At 39.0% G+C, this 19,047-nt stretch overlaps 1 long non-coding RNA gene across 1 annotated transcript; it reads left to right on the top strand.

Annotated features, from left to right (window-relative positions):
* The first annotated feature begins 7,395 nt into the window (after positions 1 to 7,395).
* LOC135256647 (uncharacterized) lies at positions 7,396 to 17,902 on the top strand. The gene is made up of 2 exons (XR_010330482.1): positions 7,396 to 7,649; positions 17,056 to 17,902. It is a non-coding gene; the product is annotated as an uncharacterized LOC135256647 (long non-coding RNA).
* The last annotated feature ends 1,145 nt before the right edge of the window (positions 17,903 to 19,047 follow it).

The raw sequence follows: 19,047 nt of genomic DNA, 5'->3' as shown, positions 1-19,047 counted from the left end.
ATGGATTTGGATGTAGGAGATGCTCTTAGAGCAAACGCTCATTACCTAGCAACTGCTCTGCTGCCGAGACAGTCAGGGACACATATTTAAATATGTCTGTAAGCTTCAATGCCGAGCGTTTTGTAATTGGCTAGGCCTTCAAGGTTGTGTTTTGAGGAAATGAAAGCCATAGGGACATTTTGTGCCTGGGAATCCATCGAAAAAATAAATATGTTTTGTTGGGAAGCGGCGTTTTGTTAAAGGCCCAATTTAGTGATTTCCGAATGTCCTTATCTGCACGTTGGTTAGCATGTGCAGAACAGAATGGCTGAATGTTATCTGTAAACAAATATTACAGCACCCAGGGCACTGTGCAATAACACGCTTTCTTTTATTTTAGTATGCATTTCGAAGATCGTGCTAAAGGAAACTGATACTAATATAATTCATTTTATTAAAGTTAGTTACTAGAGATTTTACACAGTAATCAATATATTAGTCCAATAACATTCCCCAAATAAATTCCTATTTGTTGTTCCGAACAGGTTTTGTCGTAATCACAGAAAATAAATGATTCCAGGCATATTGTATGTGACTTACTGGTAACACCGCCTGATGGTTATCATTTAGTCATAAAAATACATTGTGAAGGATGTTGCATTAATATTCTGAATAGTGAAATGATGTTCTGAATTTCATTATTAAAGGCCAGATTCTTTGAACATTGCTTACTTTCATCACAGTTAACATGGCCATTTACAATTATTTGTTCAAGTGGGACAGTAAAGCTGAGTAACATTTTAAGACCATTTCTGCTGCAGTGTAACTTGAAGGATGCTTAAAGGACAACCACGAAACCTGAGAAATCTGCCTTTCTGTGGGTTCTGGGAAGGAAAAATTGTAAGATCATTAAGTGAAGAAAGGGAGTTTTCCCTGCTGAATATTCCAGCTAAGACCAGCTGGGATTCTGAGCTGGTTTAAGATTGCTTAAGCCGGAGCATGTGAGTGGAGTGGAGTGGTTGGAAATTTTGTTCCCTTTTCATGAGCATATGTTTGCGCTTTCCTCCTCGCTCCACGTCCTTTCCCAGCTCGACTCCACTCACAGAAAGTTATCAGTCAAATTTCACCCTGTTTTTCTTTTCTTTTTTTTTTCTAATCGTGAAGATATTTTCTATATTTATTCGGTAGTGGCCTAGACTAATACCAATAATAATAATAATAATAATAATAATAATAATAAACAATTTATACAACAGTGACATTTCTTTAATAAACACTAATAAAAGTCAGAGCCCATTATTGGGCTACATATGATTTGAAAATTAAATGCAGAAACAAAACAAGCCACAGCGGGCTGTAGGCCTAATATAGGCCTATTTTTTTGAGGAACAAGATTTCCTTATAGGCTAGTAGGCAGTGGCACAAATAGTATTTTATTTATGCAATGCTTGTTTGTTAAATTTATGCAAATCAAACAAAAAAGGAAACACAAGCAGCCTAGACTATGCAGTAGCCAATATATGGACATTCTCTGTTTTTAAAAGAGCCAGTCTATCGCATCTGTTATTTAAGTTTACTTTTTATGATAGGTAGCCTTGAAATAGGTAATCAATAAAACTAATAGGCTCCAGTTACAATGAAACAATTTACTGGGGAGGCTTTGAACTGACTTTGAGGAATACAAATTTCAATGAGATTTGAGGTTGGCTTATGCAGGGGTGTCAAACTCCATTCCTGGAGGGCTGTGGTATATACAAGTTTTTGGCGTGTTTCTGCACAAGTAATTCATTTAAGTCTCTGTTTGGCTGAAGAGTGCACACACTTTATATTCAAGGCCTTAATTGGATGCTGATTAAATGAAAACACAAATACCTGTGGACATTGCGGCTCTCCACGACTGGAGTTTGTTACACCCCTGGAGCTACATGAACTAGACATGAAAATTGTGAAGATATGGGAATGGGACCATTCTCTCCACATTCTCTCTCTTCATTCCTTTCTTTTGAATGTACTTCTACTGTGCACATATTTATCAGTCTCCTTGTGAAAAAATGTAACAAACTGCCAAGCAAATTTGACTAATTGCTTGTTATGGGATAAGAGTTGAGCAATGGGGAAGCTGCATAGGCCTACTCGACCAAGTTTTTTTGTCTGCTCATGAGCAACGCTTACAAATGAGCAATACTGGAGCGAGAGAAAATTCAGACACTCCATCCCTATGAAACCCCTCCCCAGTCAAATTATGCTTTGCTTTAAGCTGTGTGTTCAATCTAGCTGGTCTCTAGCTGGACGAAGCTGGTTGAGTAAGCTGGTGGTCAACAGCTGACTATATAGGCTGGTCAGCTGTTGAACAGCTGATTGACCAACTAGACGTGTCGAAAACACAGCTTAAACCAGATAGGCCACCCCTTTTCAGCAGGTATGTCATTGCCATCACCAGAAACTAGTTAAGACCATACTGCAAACCAGTGTGGACCCAGAAAAGCAGAAAAGTTTGCACGTTGTACTTATCATCCAAAACAGTGTTTTAAGACCATGACATTAAATGGTTTTGCTATTTAATCTATTTTCATAGATTTACTACAGTTTTTCTAATGAACAAATCTGAGAGTAATATCTTTTTGAGCTAATATTTCAAACCAGATTTCAAATTAAGCAAGACATTGGTTTATTGCCCTTTGCTTCTGACCAGGTCATAATATTCAAGGTAATATCCCAAGGAATATTAAAAATTAATCTGCCACAAGGTTACTCATTCAGCAGTCTTTACTTTGTCAAATTGCTTCTAGTATTAGATGTTGTACAAGAGCTGAATTATTCAATCCTCCTATGTCAGCTACCATATTTCATTATCATGTATGTATCACAGAACAAATGGGGTGAAGGTCAGGTCTTTTTCTTGTTTGTACATTTCCTCCTCTTTTCTTCTTAATTCTTAATGAATCGAAGTTAGAAATTTTATGGGGAGCACATATGAGCTAAGACTGCTGTCCCACTGTAAAAGATTTTGATTCGAGTTTTGATAATTGCTGTTATGATTACTATATGACAGCTTTTGGTCTCCACTAATACAATTAATTAAACTTTCAATGCAAACCAAAAAGTTACTCTTAATCCATACTGGCAGTAGCCACCAGGTAATTCTCCCTTTCAAAAAGGGATTTTACCTGAATTTTACCAGTGCATGATGAGTACTTGTAGCGTACAGGCATGTCAGCTCCCCATCTGAAGTCCTGGGTCATCACCTGCCCTTTTAATGTTGAGGAGGGTGCTGTGGTTTTCTTGACCTGTCCTGTATTTGGGACCATTTATTAAGGTAAATGTACAGAATAAACTCAATGAACCTCATTCACAAAACATTTCTTAAATTATTCTTACTTTTGTTTTTAAAAATGAATGCTGACAGTTTCCAGATTCCATCATGTTCATGTGATTAGCTTAAGGAAACAGCTATGAATAAATAAAGATAAGAAAAAAAAATTATGAATGCTGAAATGTTCTTGGAAACGTTCTTAAACACAGTTTACGATCAAATGTGATTGTACACGTTTTGTCAATGAGACCCAACAAATTCTAGGTGCGCTGTGCATAAACCTGTCTATGCCATTTCTAACCTGGTTGTATCGTGTCCTGATTATTATAATGTCTCTTTTTCTTGTGCTGGCTAGTTTCCATCTGGGTTGTTCCTGCATGGTACACCTGCCTGTCTTCTTCTGTATGCTTCAGGTTGAATGATGGTTTGGAAGGTGGTGGTTTTGGACTTTTTTTTATCTAGCTAGAATGTGAATGAAAGCCTGATATTTAAATGGAAGATTCACTGTTAAATAAAGTCCCATTTGTAGTTCTGGACACCACCCCTTGCCATACACCCCTGGAACTCTGTTTCCCATCTGCACAGGAGCAGCACTGTGTGCCACCCATTTTGGTGGCACCTGTTTGATGAACCGCTGTCCCATGGTAGACTGGAGATGTGAGACTGACAGATATGCACAATTTGCAATGCCCCTTCTCTCTGTGACACTGGTGTGCAGAATGCTGGGACAACCCAAGAAGAAGCTCATGACAGATTAAAGCAGAATCTTAGAGATGACTTCACAAAATAGAAAATTCAAGATTAAATTGACTTTTATCTATATGCAAATGATTGCCGAGCTAAAGTTGTTTCAATTATTCACGTGGGAGGTTGGGCATGTGGACATCTTTTTGTACAGGAAGATAACCTGTCTGCGCTCTTTTGTCAGACAAGAAACAATTAACGTCTGTCTCTCACTAAGTTCGGACGCAGAGCTGCAAGGGCAAAGTGAGACTCCCGGCTGATTTTCCTGAGGCCCCCGTAGCCACTGTGTCAATCCTAGAGATGATGTTATATCACGGTTTCTTTGTCACGGTTCATTTCATCTTGTCTTCACATTTGTTGTCATTGCTTTGATTTCTCCAGATATCCTACATATTCTGGCCCATCTTGACGCATAAACAAAAAATAAAAAGACAACAACAAAAGAATTGCCGCCGCACTGCTTCTGTCAGGTGCGGACGACTGTGTTTGAGAAAAACAATGACAGAGAAACATTTCCACTTGTGTGCATAAAACCTCAACATTTTTCAGTATGGTTGTCATGGTTCTTTCATAAGCCCCACCTATTTCTGAAGAGCTCATGTTCAGATGCCAGAGCTAATTTGCAAATACTGCTATCACTTGAATGTGGTTCTGCATGATAAATTTTTGTTTGTTTTCAAACATGGCGTGTGAATGTATCTACGCAATTATTATGTGTGAAATAGAATTTCAGGTACTATGAAAGAAGGTTAAAATGTGAGGGTTTATCTTTTTCATATAAATCTATTGAAAGTTATTGCACAAAATGCATGAAATAATCTAATTTGTCCAAAATCTAATTGAACAATCTTCATACATATGCCATTAATATGCAAGCTCGTGAATGTTTTTCATGTTGAAATTGAATCTAATTCCACCAAAAATAAAACACTCGATGATTGAACCTTTCATAACATTATCCATCCAGTACAATACATAGAACATGCTGTTATCTAGATGGGATTACCAGGTAGTGCCCGCATGCAGCTGGCTTAATTCCATTGACTTTATTTGCTCCTGATGCATGCATACTCTGGTTAAGTGCATGGAGTGCCAGCGGTCCTGTGAATGCTGTTACCAGGAGCAGGCTTCACACTCCGGGAGATGGAACATTCTGAGTGGCTGAGCATGAGAAATCTATTCATATCTGAGAATGCGATCACTCCGGTCCACTGACTCCTCTGACTGAGAGAAAGCAAATGTGTTTTTCTTTGCTCTTCCTCTAAATTACCATCAGGTCTGGCATTGCTCCCATATTCTTTCAAACGACTGCCTTTGCAGCCTTCATTTTCAAAGAAGAAATACAGAAAATGTACTGTGTAATCTGTAATGGCCTCCAATCCATATTTGCAGCCTTTATACCGCCCCACCACCCACACTGTATGGGTCATGTCAGGGTCATTGATTTTATTTAACAATACCAGTCCTGCTTATTTTTTTGTATAGGCTGTGTGTATGAACTATTCAATATGTAGTCAACAAATCAAAAGAACCTCTGTCTTCAGAAATGAAAAGCCAACTTGCACATTTAAATACTGAATATGCATTGGGCCTTCTTGTCCCTTCAGAAATTAGCTAGTTAACCAATAATTCTAAGCTTCCCTAAAAAAAAGAAGTCATTATCAGGGAAATGTATTCATTACCAACCACAAATTTCTAATTCTTTTGCTTGATATGCTTTAGAGGTACCTTGATGGCAGAATTTAGATTCTGCAGTATTTCAGACCTTCAAAGGTCAGGTGATGCTACATTATAAAAGTGATGGCTAATTGGTAATCGTGTATATCATTTCCTCGTGGTGATTTACCTAATGAGATAATTATTGGCAAAATGGTGCAAGGGAAGGACTTAACTCCCCTGGAGGCCTTTGTTACCGGGGGAATGACATCAGAACATGAGGTGAGGTCGCCCTCTGCAATCTGATCTCCCAGAGGAATGAGCTGCAGAACAACCTGAGTTTAACTCGCTGTCCACCTCCATAAATTAGCAATGCTAACAGCTTGCTGAGACTAAAGATCTGTCCAGAAATGCATTGCCAGCTTTATCGGCATCATCTATTTTGCCTGCATTTACATTTTCATTTAGTTATTTTGTGGATGCTCTTCTCCAGTGTGACTTACAATATAACACACCCATTAAGGGCATACAATACAACAGTACAGATTTTAAAGGAACAATAAAACAGCAATACTGAGTTAAAGATTTTTTTCACACATACATTAGCCAGAGTAAGAGGCCATACTAAACATTAAATATAAAAAACCAGCACCAAACAGTAAATGTGGTTGAAGATCAGGAAGTCCTAATAGTGGCATGAGAAAGAGGCGAATCTGGGTTTATGGTCCCATGGTGTAGTTGGCTATGTAGCTCCTTCTGGCATCTTTGAATTGATGAGCGTAATGGCTTTCACCACTCATTGCCCTAAGAATATGACTGATAGGAGTAAGCTGAAATTCTCAGGAGTGGTCCATTTCAACTTTGGAATTGAGTCTAAAACCTTCTGTTCACAAGTAAGGAAGTATCCTCCTTAAGAAGTATAGTATCTTATTAGGTACCCTTCCCCCAGTTTTTCCATTGCTGTACGCTATACTTGATTCTGTTTTGTTGCTTGGTGATGCTCTTGTCTGCACTGAGAATAATTTTTATCCAAGATCTACAGTGAATTTATGCACATGGCTGAACCATGTTATATATATTTTTTATAATTGTGTGTGTTTTTGCCACTGTGGGCCGACAACACAAAACTGAGTCACTTGTTTTTGTAAATGTTGAGGCCTTCTAACAGAGCCTAGTGCCATTCACACATCTAATTAAAAAAAAGTTTGTCTCAATTTAGCCAGTGACTCCAAAGACTGCCAGAGGTCAGAAACATTATACCCAGAATGATATGCATCTTTGCACTGGTTTGCCCCAAATTGTTTTCCAGATGTTTGGCTCATGGATTGTAGTCATAGTTGTTCTCTATTACAATCATCACAAAACAGTGTCCGTGATATTTGTTTGTCTATTTGGAGAAATTGTAACTAAAGTCTTTGAAACTGACCAAACACACAGGTTCACCGGTCACATGACATGATCACAATTGTAATTCATTAAAAGGATCTGTAACCAAAACCAAGATTTAAAGGCAGATTAAGCAGGTTTTTTTTTTTTACTTGAAAATATAATAAAAATAACCATGATCAGGCATATACACTGGCAAACTATGTCTTTACATGGTTTTGCTGAATTTGTACACATTTTACCTGTATTTGTTATTCTAAAATGTGTTCGGTATGTTTCTGGGCGTGGCGCACTTTTCTGTGTGGGGAGGGGTGGCTGTGACTACAAAGCCTATGGGTTTGGTAATGGTTTGGTAACGGTTTGGTATCCGATTACAACAAAGCACTTGTTGCTAGTTTGCTGCAATGGTAGATGCGAAGAAGCCTAAATACAGTGAAGCAAAAAGATAAGCTGACAGAGCTCCTTCAAAACCTAAATTCAACCTTGGAATTACTTTTCTTCGGTGGCGTCAGCTGAAGTTTGCCAAGGGAATGAAAAGCGACACGGAGTTGGCCTGTTTTCTGTTGGACTTGTAAGTGACGTTACTTTCAGCAAGTTAGTTTACGCAGCTAGATGCCGAGGTTGGGTAGCTTTTGTATCGGATGCTGTTGTTATATCAAGATGTCTGCCCTATGGGACTGCTGTTACTGTTTATGATTGCAGCTCGGTAATTAGTCCGCATTTATTTCAGTCAGGGGAAATTGATTTGATACATCATGCACGCATATTCTCTAGCTAACGTTACATGTAGCCAACTTCACTAAATTGCTACCTACTTTGAAAAGGCCACAAATTGATTTGATACAGCATGCACGCATAATCTCTAGCTAACGTTACATGTAGCCAACTTCACTAAATTGCTAACAACTTTGAAAAGGCGACGAATAACTTAAAAAGTAATTCACTATAAATGTTTATTAGCTAGCTATGATAGAACTATGGCCTGCTAATATTACTTATTTCACACGCGATTCCGTGTTACGTCCGATCGCTAACTAAATGTCCAGGGGGATATTTCAGAAAGCAGGATTATTGAGTATAAGGTCTAAGCAAATGACTTTGCTAAGAAACTAATTTGCTTGGATTTTTTGAGACGGTGATAACGCTTATAAGAGTCAATGCCTTATTTAACCACATTAGATGGGTGCTTTCATCATCATCATAACCTTTATTTAATTCTGGGAGGTACAAGCCCTCATTTTCAATGTAGCCGAGATTACAAAAACATTTAAGACACAATAAGTATAATAAAAGATCACAGAATATAGCAACAGTAAAACCAACATAGTATGTAATAATAATAACTAGAATAAAATAAAATAAATAAAATCAAGCACAGATAAGATCAAAAAGAGATACAATCTTTGGGCAAGTCATGTGGCCATTTATTTAGTTTTATATGAGGCCAGCACTGATGGTGCCTGGCTTGAAAGGGGGATCTGTTACATTTTGCCTACAAATTAAACCAACAGGTCTAGGGTATCAGCCACACCTGTCTCTGCCCTCCGTCCTATTATTAAGCCATTGTTTGGTTGCATAGCTTACAGGTGATTTGTCATGTAAACTGCCTAACAGTGTATTGAGTGTTTATGCACATTATGTTTTTACCCCAGTGTACTTGCTAGTACTAATCCTTTGGACAATAATGAGGCAGACCTCACACAATTTTAGAACATAATTGAAAACCTCTGCATAGAAAAAGGTGTGTTGAAGGATTTATTTAGGCATACCGTGCATTGCATTTGAAACATCTATACATTTGGTCTTGGAATGGTATTCCATGGTCCATGGTTACTGACCCCATCAATGGACGTAATGAAATGAAAAAGCGAGAAAACTATAATTTTACTTGTGAGGAAAGGTGGGGTGTAGAGAGGAAGGGATGCCAGAAACAGCTGACATGAGGATGATGTGGATATTTTTATGCTGTACATGTAAAAAAAACTGGTTTAGTTGATTCAGTAGTATTAGGGGTTGTCTGAAAATGTCTCTCCTGAAAAAGATGAAAACATTTTTATGTAGTATCCATGTATGCAGCTGGGTATGCGTTCTAAGGCAATTTAGTACCTTACGCAAGGGTACAATGGCGGTTTCCTACCGGGAATACAAGCCTGACATCCTTGAGTTACAATTCCAGTTCCCTCAACATTATATTACACTGCCGGGGGCTACCTTTATCAATTAAATTAAGAGGATATACGCTTGTGATTTAATGCTGTAAATGTTGCTTATTGGTCATTGAAATGTACATAAATAGGAGGGAAAAATACAAAAGCAGAACAATTTAGAAAACAACAAAACTAACAGGACTAACAACAAAAACCTTCAGCTGAGAATGGCAGACACAATAAGCCACATCAAAAATAAGCAACACTTTGACACCTTCACAAAGAATAAAAGGGAAAAAAGCCACAGTCCACTGAAATCTATGTTCACTGAAAGCTTGCGTAGTAAAAGCCCTTTTCGTCCTTGTGTAATGTGCAGCCACTGTTGCACTGTTGCTACGCTGTTAATAAGAACCTTCAGTACATCAGTTAACCACAATTTTCCCTCTGTCTTTAAAAGATCAGTGTAACACAATTACATCATATTACAGTATCTATTCTATTGATCTGATTTCTCAGCTGCTGCTGGGTATATATGTTGTTTGGGTTTAAAAGCTAACGAGTCACATCATACTAGATTGACTAAATTTACTTCAAACTAACAGAATAATTACTCAGGGTGGGGGGAGGGGGGCGGTGTTGGGATTATAAAAATTGAATTGGGATTACAAAGCAATCATCAAATAGATCTGTTCCTTCCATTTCTCTATTATGGAATAACATTCATTGAAATGCTCTCTGTGTGTGGTCTTTGAGAACGTTTTAAGAGTTCTGCCAAATTCTCCCAACTGTGAGCAAAGCAGTCACTGATTTGTCCTAGAATGTGAAGTCTGGGTAAAAAAAAAACTTTTTTTCTTTTCTTTTCTTTTTTTAATTTTTTTAAAAGCTTTTTATTATTCTTTTTTAAAAGAATATTTGATGATTGCAACAGGTCATTTAGCCCATTTAGACTATGAATGCCTACTGTCTGGATAGCATGTCTAGATCTGGGTCAAGCCTGGCCTCCAGTAGTGCATGCTCTTATTAAGATATATAGCACATAACAGTGTTTGTAAATTGAATTTTCTTCTCTGGATGTGGGAAAGTGTATCTTCAGATTCCCAGGTCTCAGTCATACAGCACAAATAATTGAATTATTTATTTAAAAGAGGGGGACTCCGTATTTTTTGCATCCTTTTCAACGTACATGTGCATTCACATTTCTACCCATATTCGACTGATAGACATTATATCAGTTTATATACGGGATAATGTGTATTTAACTCTTTCCCATAGTCTGAGGCATACAAAGATTGTTCAATTTTGTTTTATTTTTTGTAAAAACACACAGTCCAGTTGTCAAATTATTTTCCTTTGACAGGCTCTCAAAATACTTTTTTGAAATGGCTTACGTGACTATATGTAAAGTAATTACGTGCAACTCTCCCTTGATAATTCAGTTTCAGATTACGCACAATTTTGCAGTTGGTTCCCAATTTTCTGTGATGCTCCAGTGTTGACGGTTTTACCACACTGTAAAAATGACCTGCACCTCTATTAAGCAACTGTTAACAAAAAAGATATAAGATATATCTGCACACTCAGAAGGGAAACATTACAAACTTAGGTGAAATTTCAAAAACAAAAAATGTAAGCGAGTCCATTCTAGAGAACCTATTTTACCTATTACCCATTTGACAAGCGAAGAAAAGCATTAGTTAGAAGGGCACTGCAGGCATACACAGCTCCAAGCTAGGGAGGGACGGTTCTTGTGGTGTCAGAAAAACACAGCATCAGTGAGGGAACATTAAAAGGGGAGCCGCAGTCAGCTGACAAGCAGGCTCAATTAAAATTTCTCCTAGCTCTGTTAATGAGTAAAAAGCATCCATTAATTTGTCAAATGACAAACGTGTAGCATTGTATACTGGTTGGTTCCGTCGCTATTATTTCATTATGCCGCTCCCTTGGAAACTCCTAAAGATTTCATTTTCAATGGACCCCGACACTCACAAGTCAGTGGGGGGAGGTGTATGTAATTAGAAGCGGTGATGTGTAAGACTTGGGGATTTAACTTTTTCAGTAAAAAAAAAATTAAAAATTTGCAAAAATTTGGTTGATTGCTTACCCATACACTTCTAACTCAGGTTGTTGTGTAGGTTGCAGTTAAGCAAAAAATGGCACAGATCAAGCCAATTTTTTTCAAATACACTCTCAACAAAGGCATTTTTCTAAGGAGGAGCCAGGCTAGGTGCTTCATGGGTGAACCGCGCGGTCTAATTTGATGACCTCATCTGCCCCTCTCTCTCTGTCTCTGTTCACAGGCAGGCACTCTTATCCCGTGTGGTGGAGAGCCCACTCTCCTTTTAAAGTAATCACGTCCATTAATGTTTATCAGGTCACTTATCGGGAGGCCAGTTTGTGAAACGTCCTCTCTGCCGTGTGCTAAAAGGGGAAAAGGTTCCATTTGGCAATGCCTGAGCACTAACAGCGAAGCATCATGGGAGATCAGGCTGCATGTGGGCAAAAGCACTCATCCCTCCAAAAAGGCCCGTGCCAAATGCAAGGAAATTTAAGCAGCCTTTGATGGCCAAATGTCGCTGTGCTCAGTGTCCCGGGCATGCAAAATACCTTCGGATTCTCTTTGTGCTCGGTGGGGAACTGAAACGCCTGGCTGGGCTGAGGTCTGGAAAACAAATATCGAGTGAAAATGCAGCAGTGCATGGACCAGCACAGTGGGTCCTTGCACAGAACAAACTATTTAATCTCCTCTTATGTAGTAATAATAAGGGACCTAATGGTTGCATTATATAAATATGCTTACCTGAAAGGCTATATGTTTTCCTATGTTCCTGAATGGAGACAGTGTCTTTTAAAAGAAATAACAAGATTAATTTAAAAAAATATAATATACATAATATGAAGTAGATCATTTGTGATGTTATAAATTTACACACTGATAAAATCAACCTTATTAACTCATGGATATATACATATACCGTACCATGTACTCTCAAAGACGTCTTCAGTTCTTAATATATAGCAAATGTAAGATATTTGAAAGACAGAAAACCATAATACATTTATATCTGTGTGCTGGGCCTAGGAGAACATTTAAATGCACACTATGTGAAGAGCATTTATTGTCCAGCCCATACAAAACGAATGCATTGCATCATGTTTTAGAAGTCACACATTAACACACAGGCAGTCCAATTTCATGGTAACTACCTTGAGAGTGTTTGACAGATGGGCATTTCATTAAAACAGCAGGGTCAGCTAAGGATGCATTATGAAACTGTGCCAGGGCATCAGGCTAATCAGTTCTGTTATCTGCAAAAAGCAACATGGGATCATTCTGAAAGGCCACAGGACATTTTATTCAAAGTACAAAACCTACTGTACGGTCTCCCCATCACTGCAGTGAGGCTTTGATTTTGAACTGCAGGTAGAGTGCCCCTGGAAATTCAACAATGGTACCAACCTGATTCCCCTTGGAGTGTCCTATGTACACTTGCATTGACCTGTGCTACGTACTGCTGCCTGGATTCAATCAATAATTGTCCTTTTAATTTTACTCATGTTTAAATGCAAGTGTCTATTCTGCACAAACAGTCTGGCAAGGTCAGAGAAGCATTCAACAGAATGAATGATGAAAGGTTTTCCATTGGAAAAAAGAATGAGAATTGTATTCATTTGTTATTCAAAACTTGATTGCACTCGCACAAAAGTTGATTTAATCCAGAGTTTAGATTTTTCAACATGCAGAAGTAATCAGAGCAACGATGATGCATATTCCTCAGTGTTAACAGGACTAACATGATGGACAGTGCACAAAACCGGTGGGCTATACATTGTGAGGATCAACAAAAGGAATAATGGGGATAGAGGGAGAATGTGAAGCCATAGTGCAAAATCATCCTTTGTGAGTAAATTTGTCAGAAGGCTTAACACGGTGACAGAGTTAATGACGGATTAACTCAGGGAGCGGGGCGAATGAAAGCGCAAACGCTTGACAAAACAAGACAGAGAAGTTGCTTGAGTGCTCTGGAAGACGCCAGTGAAATATGCTGGCGTGGAATCTAGAGAAATGTGTCATATGATGATTGCAATTGTGGTGGCAATGTTTAGGAGGCAAGCACAACGATTTTTCTAACCGATACAGTTAGCCCATCAAACCTGTGGGGGGTAGTGTTTTGTTTAGATTCAATCTATATTTTCCCTTAACCTTGACTTAAATATTAACCCTGTTAATATTTGAAAATCCCCAGAAATGTTGGCAGCCACAGGGAACTCTGTGGTAAAAATGCTGAGCTACTGTAATGCTAAACAGATTTATTTTTTGATACAACACATGCTACCATTGTAACTGATTCTGCTCTTTCAGAAATTTTACTTTATCTTATAGGCCTATTTCACAATGACTGATAAATTGTTAACCATTATAAATATACTGTAGTTCACACATAGGCAGAGAACAAGTATAGGGGTAATTCTCTAGGTCCACTTCAGAAACATGTAAAATATGACTTTATTTCGTTATAAGAATATAGACCAATATTTCAATATTTGGTAACACTTCAAGCTGACCTGATGCATGCATAGTACCTTCATAAGAGCTACATAATGGCCACAGTGACTTGTCTTGCATCCATAAATTGTCATGCCGTCACGTGCATCAGAGCAATGTCAAGCAAGCAAATGGAAAAAAAAACTAATATGCAAATAAACACAAGGACAAAGAATGGGCTCGGTTTCCCTAACCCATCAGCTCACCCCAGCTATCGATGGAAAGGGGGAGAACTATTAAGTCAAGCGCCAGCCATCGAAATGCTTTGTAAAAATTTCAGTCACAATGGCACTCTCCGTTGTTTCGCAATTATGCCTTACTAACAACAGAGTGGCAAGAAAGCCCCTCCATGCCGTCTCTCTGCCAATGCCAATTACCAGGGGTCAGGGTCAGAATTCAATCCACTGTTCTCCGCCAGCTCCCATTTGCCACCGAGCCGGTATGTTAATTTGTTTTCATGGTCATTGTCAGACTCGGGCTCGCAGATGAAGGAACAAAAGGAGCGGATGAATGTGGCTTATTTCCCACAAAGGCCCTCTCATGTGGTCTCTCAGAGATAGCACCGCCGACTGAAGAGAGATAGAGTTTTACTTCGTGCATACAGGAGACGAACACCCGCTAACGCTAATGAAAATGAAACCTATTTAGCGAGAGGCCGCGTCCCTTGTTTCCCAGAGAAAGGCTAAACGGATGTAATGTTCCTCACCTTGAGTATGTATTTCAGATGCTCTTTTTTTCTGTGAAGATATCCAAAGTTTGGAGACTGACCAAAGATTTTCAAGAAAACCAAGGTGCTCTTTTTTGTGAGAAGGCTAGAAAGCCTTTTGTAAAATGTGGCTATTGACTTTCGTATTAAAAGCGTTTTGTCTTTCTTCTTCACAAACGCTTGCTCCAAAGAACAGACCTACCTTTTTTGTATTCCAGTTTTAGTTTTCAAAATCCTTGTAGTTTCTCTTTAAACCGTTGCAAGTCTTATTCCACCGTGCATATAACCAAATGTAGTACTTTAAATACATTTTCTGCTCATAATAGAAGTTTATTTCATTTGCACTGGGCAACAACAGCTCCACCTCACATTCGTTGGCAATGTTGCTCCTGCAGATGACATGAACAGATTTCTTTAACGCTATGCTTTAATGACAGCAGTTATGGAGGGGCATAATGTAACACTTCACCATGCGATGGTTCATTTTTATTCTACGCATGGACTTTGTGTCACTCTAAGAATAAAACATTTGAGGTTTTTTGGTTTTTAAATGACCCAACGCCAGTGAGCGTTTGCGTGTTACTGATGAGTTTTCTGTTTTCCGCATGTGCAACGGTCAAATGGCCTCTCCTTTTCACATAGGGACCCGTTGCACATGATGAGTTCTTGGTGACTGATGTGACAGTGGCTTCGGCTGCCGCTGACAAAGCTGTGATTGCGTTTACAGGTCCCGGCTGGGCGTAATCCGTTTTTCCTTATTAAAACACTCACGGTGGCGAAATAATGCAAGTATATACAGTGCAGTCACAGATAGTGTCATGTTTCACCGGTGGGTGAAGAAACATACGTGGCTAGCTCCTCATGCATTATTTAATGATGCATGTCATCGCTTGTGACACGGAATGGCCCCTTTTCTGTGAATTACCTTGTGTTGATGGGCAAGGATCAGACGCGTCCCCATTACCGTTAGTTTATTCCGTTTACTCGGCTTAGCCTACGCCAGGTATACTAAAATGTGAAATCCTCCTGACTGCATAATCATAAACCCTCCATTTTGTATTGTAACTAGGTAGATTTTTGTGTTTTCTAATTGTACACTTTCAAAGAAAAAAGAGGTTTAGGGCATTGAATTAATTTGCAACGAGGAGGGACATGGGTACACCGCACTGCCCGTAACTGACCTGCAGAAGTGGGCCTTTACAGTCAGAATGTACCGAGGAGCTCCAGCTTGGTCTAAACCTCACCTCTAGCATTTCGAAACAAGGCAGTAATTTAGAAGCCGATATCATCATTAACTGAAATCATTTCAAGTGAGGCATTATTACACACTGCTTTAAAAACGTGCAACCACGTGTCCTTAGCACTCTCTTTAGATAACCCACAACCTCATTCTCATTAATAGAATGTGTGAAAACACTTCTTTCCACTGACAGATTTTTTAATGCAGCTTTTTGCAGATTTGTTATGATCTTTTTGCACAGGATTACAGTGATTATAGGTAGGACGTCGAAAGCAAGGTAACAGCTTATATCGTACTAAATTACATGTGATTGCAACAATTAGAGGGTCCCGGTAATTAGCGGCGGGCTGGGGTGATTTTTTTGACAATGAGACGAAGCTGTTCTGGGACTATTAATGTGTTTGTGTCTCCTTGGGACTTGATGAAATAGTGCCCTCTTATGGAAAAGAGAGGGCAAAACAGTATGTCTGCTTGGTTTATCTAGGATTAATAAAACTAGCGAAATGTCAGGTGACATCTTTACTGAGCCATCAAGGGGATGTTTAAAGCATTATTTTTTAGGATTATGTTTTCAGTGGAAGATGTTTGTTTTGTGGCTGTAGTCTTGGTCCTTGGTATTGTGCTGCTATCCCGTTGTAGCGATGATGTGGTCAGATATACTTTGCTCTTATTAACAGATTATACACATATTTATTATTCCAATTTTACCTCTACCACCACTTGGAGATGAGTAGACGTTTACAGATTTATTTGTGTATGGACAGAGCAATTTAAAAAAAGTTGTTGACAGATTTCGATGGCAACTGTAGATTCAGTTCATTCAGTTTCAGCACAGCTACCTACATGTAGTATTTACAGACAGCCTTTTTTCACCGGGTGCACCACAGATAGGTCCTTTCATCCCCTAACCAAGTGGTTATCTTCTCTCTTTGGTTGTACCTTAGCAGTAGCACATATTCAGTTTGCTCTCGACGAGTGCCTTGCTGGTTTATTAAACCTTTCATTGCATTCTTTTGTTTTGTTGTCAGAGGCTGAGAAGTTACACCAAAGAAGTATACAGATGTCAGTGAGTGGGGTGGGGTAGGGAACATTTTGCTTTGTCAGGAAGGCGGCAGTGAAAATAGGCACTCACTGGCGATGTTAGGTCTTCATTTCAAATGATAGCCGCTTCCGTGTTTGTTGCAATTGCTCCGGCTTCTTGATAGAGCAGAACCGCTTCGTCAGAAAGGTCAATATTATTTCTCTGAGAGGAGGAAGCAGCCTCTGTCTATTAACATTTACCAAATAATTGAATCTCGTGCCGGCTGGCCTGGGTCCAAGTACATAATTTTTCTAATTGAGGTCGGGAAAGGAAAGGGACATCGTCCAACGCTCGACGGAAGATGGAGAGCCTGGGGAATCACTTTGGATGTGATCGGATGCAGACCCCGCCCGGCGCGGACTCCTTCTCCGGGGGCTCCACGAGCCACGTTTCCCCGAGATGACTAACTGGCTGCAGAGTCACGTCAGGACACAGGCGGTGAGGGGATGCATTTTATTTGCATGGCAGATGACACTGTAATTGGGGACTTGCAGAATTTGCATTTAACAACAAATTATCAATTACACAGCTGGACATTTAGGGAATAGAGTTTAATTGACTTGCTCAAGGCCAGAGTAGCCAAACAGAAAAGTCCAACCAAAAACTTTATGTAATCAAGCTAAATTCACAAATCTCCTGGTCTCCTGGGAACCCTATCAGTGTAAAATAGCCTGACGGTTCATGGACCAAGCTAAGGGTCTCCAGCCCTGGTCCTGGAGAGCCACTGGGTCTGCTGGTTTTTGACGTTACTCTGCACCTCACTAAACTATTAAAAGCAGTCGATTACACGCCTCATCTGGTTTCTTGGCTCTAAATTGGCTATTGATATTTAAGATGAAATCAAAAACCACTTGGCACTGCGGCTTTGCTCAATCAGGTTTGGGGACCTCTGAACTGGAGTCCCATCATTCAGAATGAAGAGCTGAGTCTGTGGATGTTATGACACTTGTGCTGTGACTCAAGCAGCTAGCCGCACAATGCAGTGGGAGATGTATAATTATGTTGCCTCTGTTGCTGAGAGCCACAATGTGCCTGTCTTTTATGTATGTGAACTCATCTGCACAACTCCCATGTCAAACAGAAAATAAACTGTGTGTGTCATTAGGGCCTTGGCTGTGTTAACATGTAGATCTGTCCTTCAGCATCAGCACCAGCAGGTCACTATATAGCTTTAAGACAACACTTGTAAAACAATAAACCTGTTGTAGTACCATACTTATCTAAAAAAATCCGTAAATTGCCACAGAGGCATTATCTCTTACCTGAGAAATCTTGTGTGGGTTCAAGCTTTTGTTCCAGCCAAGCTCTATAACACCCAAATCCAGAAGAATTTGGGCACCTCTTTTTTAGAGACTTTCAACCCTAGAACTAACAACAGTTAGTTGAATAAGAAGTAGGAAGTAGTCTTGTCAGTTATATCAAGATTGAAGTTATGGTAACAATAGGTTTTATCACCTAAACTTGTAATTACATCAACCGAAAGATCATTCCCAACATTAATTGTTAACAAGTAGTGCATACAGTAACGTGTAGTAGTAGCATAGTTGTAACATAAACAATTATTGTACTTAGATACTACACTACATAAGAATTTCTATGTGCTGATATTACTTTGTCATTGTTATATTAAAAGTTATATCATTAAGTAAGTACATGGCGCTTTTAATATGGCTTATTACTAACAAGAAACAATAGTAATGAGGGAAAATTTAAAAATCAAAACAAAAACTAGATAGTTCTAGGATTTCCATTTGTAAAATCCAGTCATTGTTCTGAAACTGCCGGGCATTGACAATTCAATTGCATTACCTGTGGTCATCACAAGTCTGGAGACTTTTTAAATTCAGTGCAGGTAAGGATGGGCCCACAAAGAGTTTCTGGGTATCCTGCATTTTAATAGCTCAGGACAACAGGAACTGATCAGAAGGAACCATAAATAAAAAAGTACATATTTTAAGGTGGGAGACTGAGGATGTCTTGTGTGTTATTTGTAATGGGGCTGTTCAGGTTATACAAAGTGGCTCAGTAATCCATAAATCGTGGGAATTTCTGGCTTACAAGTGCATTGTGAACCTGAAAAGCAAGGCCTTGTGGTCTACCTACAGCCTAGAGTAGGGCCCTTTTTCACAACGTACTAAGCATGGGTTATTAGTTCTGCTATTGTCTGATTGTCCCAAATGAAGCCCTTGACAATCTCTGACACATCCATTTTAAGTCTCTCCAGTTACTTGACAAGCTTTTAAAGTGAGTCT

Source organism: Anguilla rostrata, chromosome 6 (assembly GCF_018555375.3).
Source record: "Anguilla rostrata isolate EN2019 chromosome 6, ASM1855537v3, whole genome shotgun sequence".
NCBI lineage: Eukaryota > Metazoa > Chordata > Actinopteri > Anguilliformes > Anguillidae > Anguilla > Anguilla rostrata.
The sequence above is the reverse complement of the archived record's forward strand: the minus strand, read 5'-3'. Positions and strand labels throughout refer to the sequence as shown.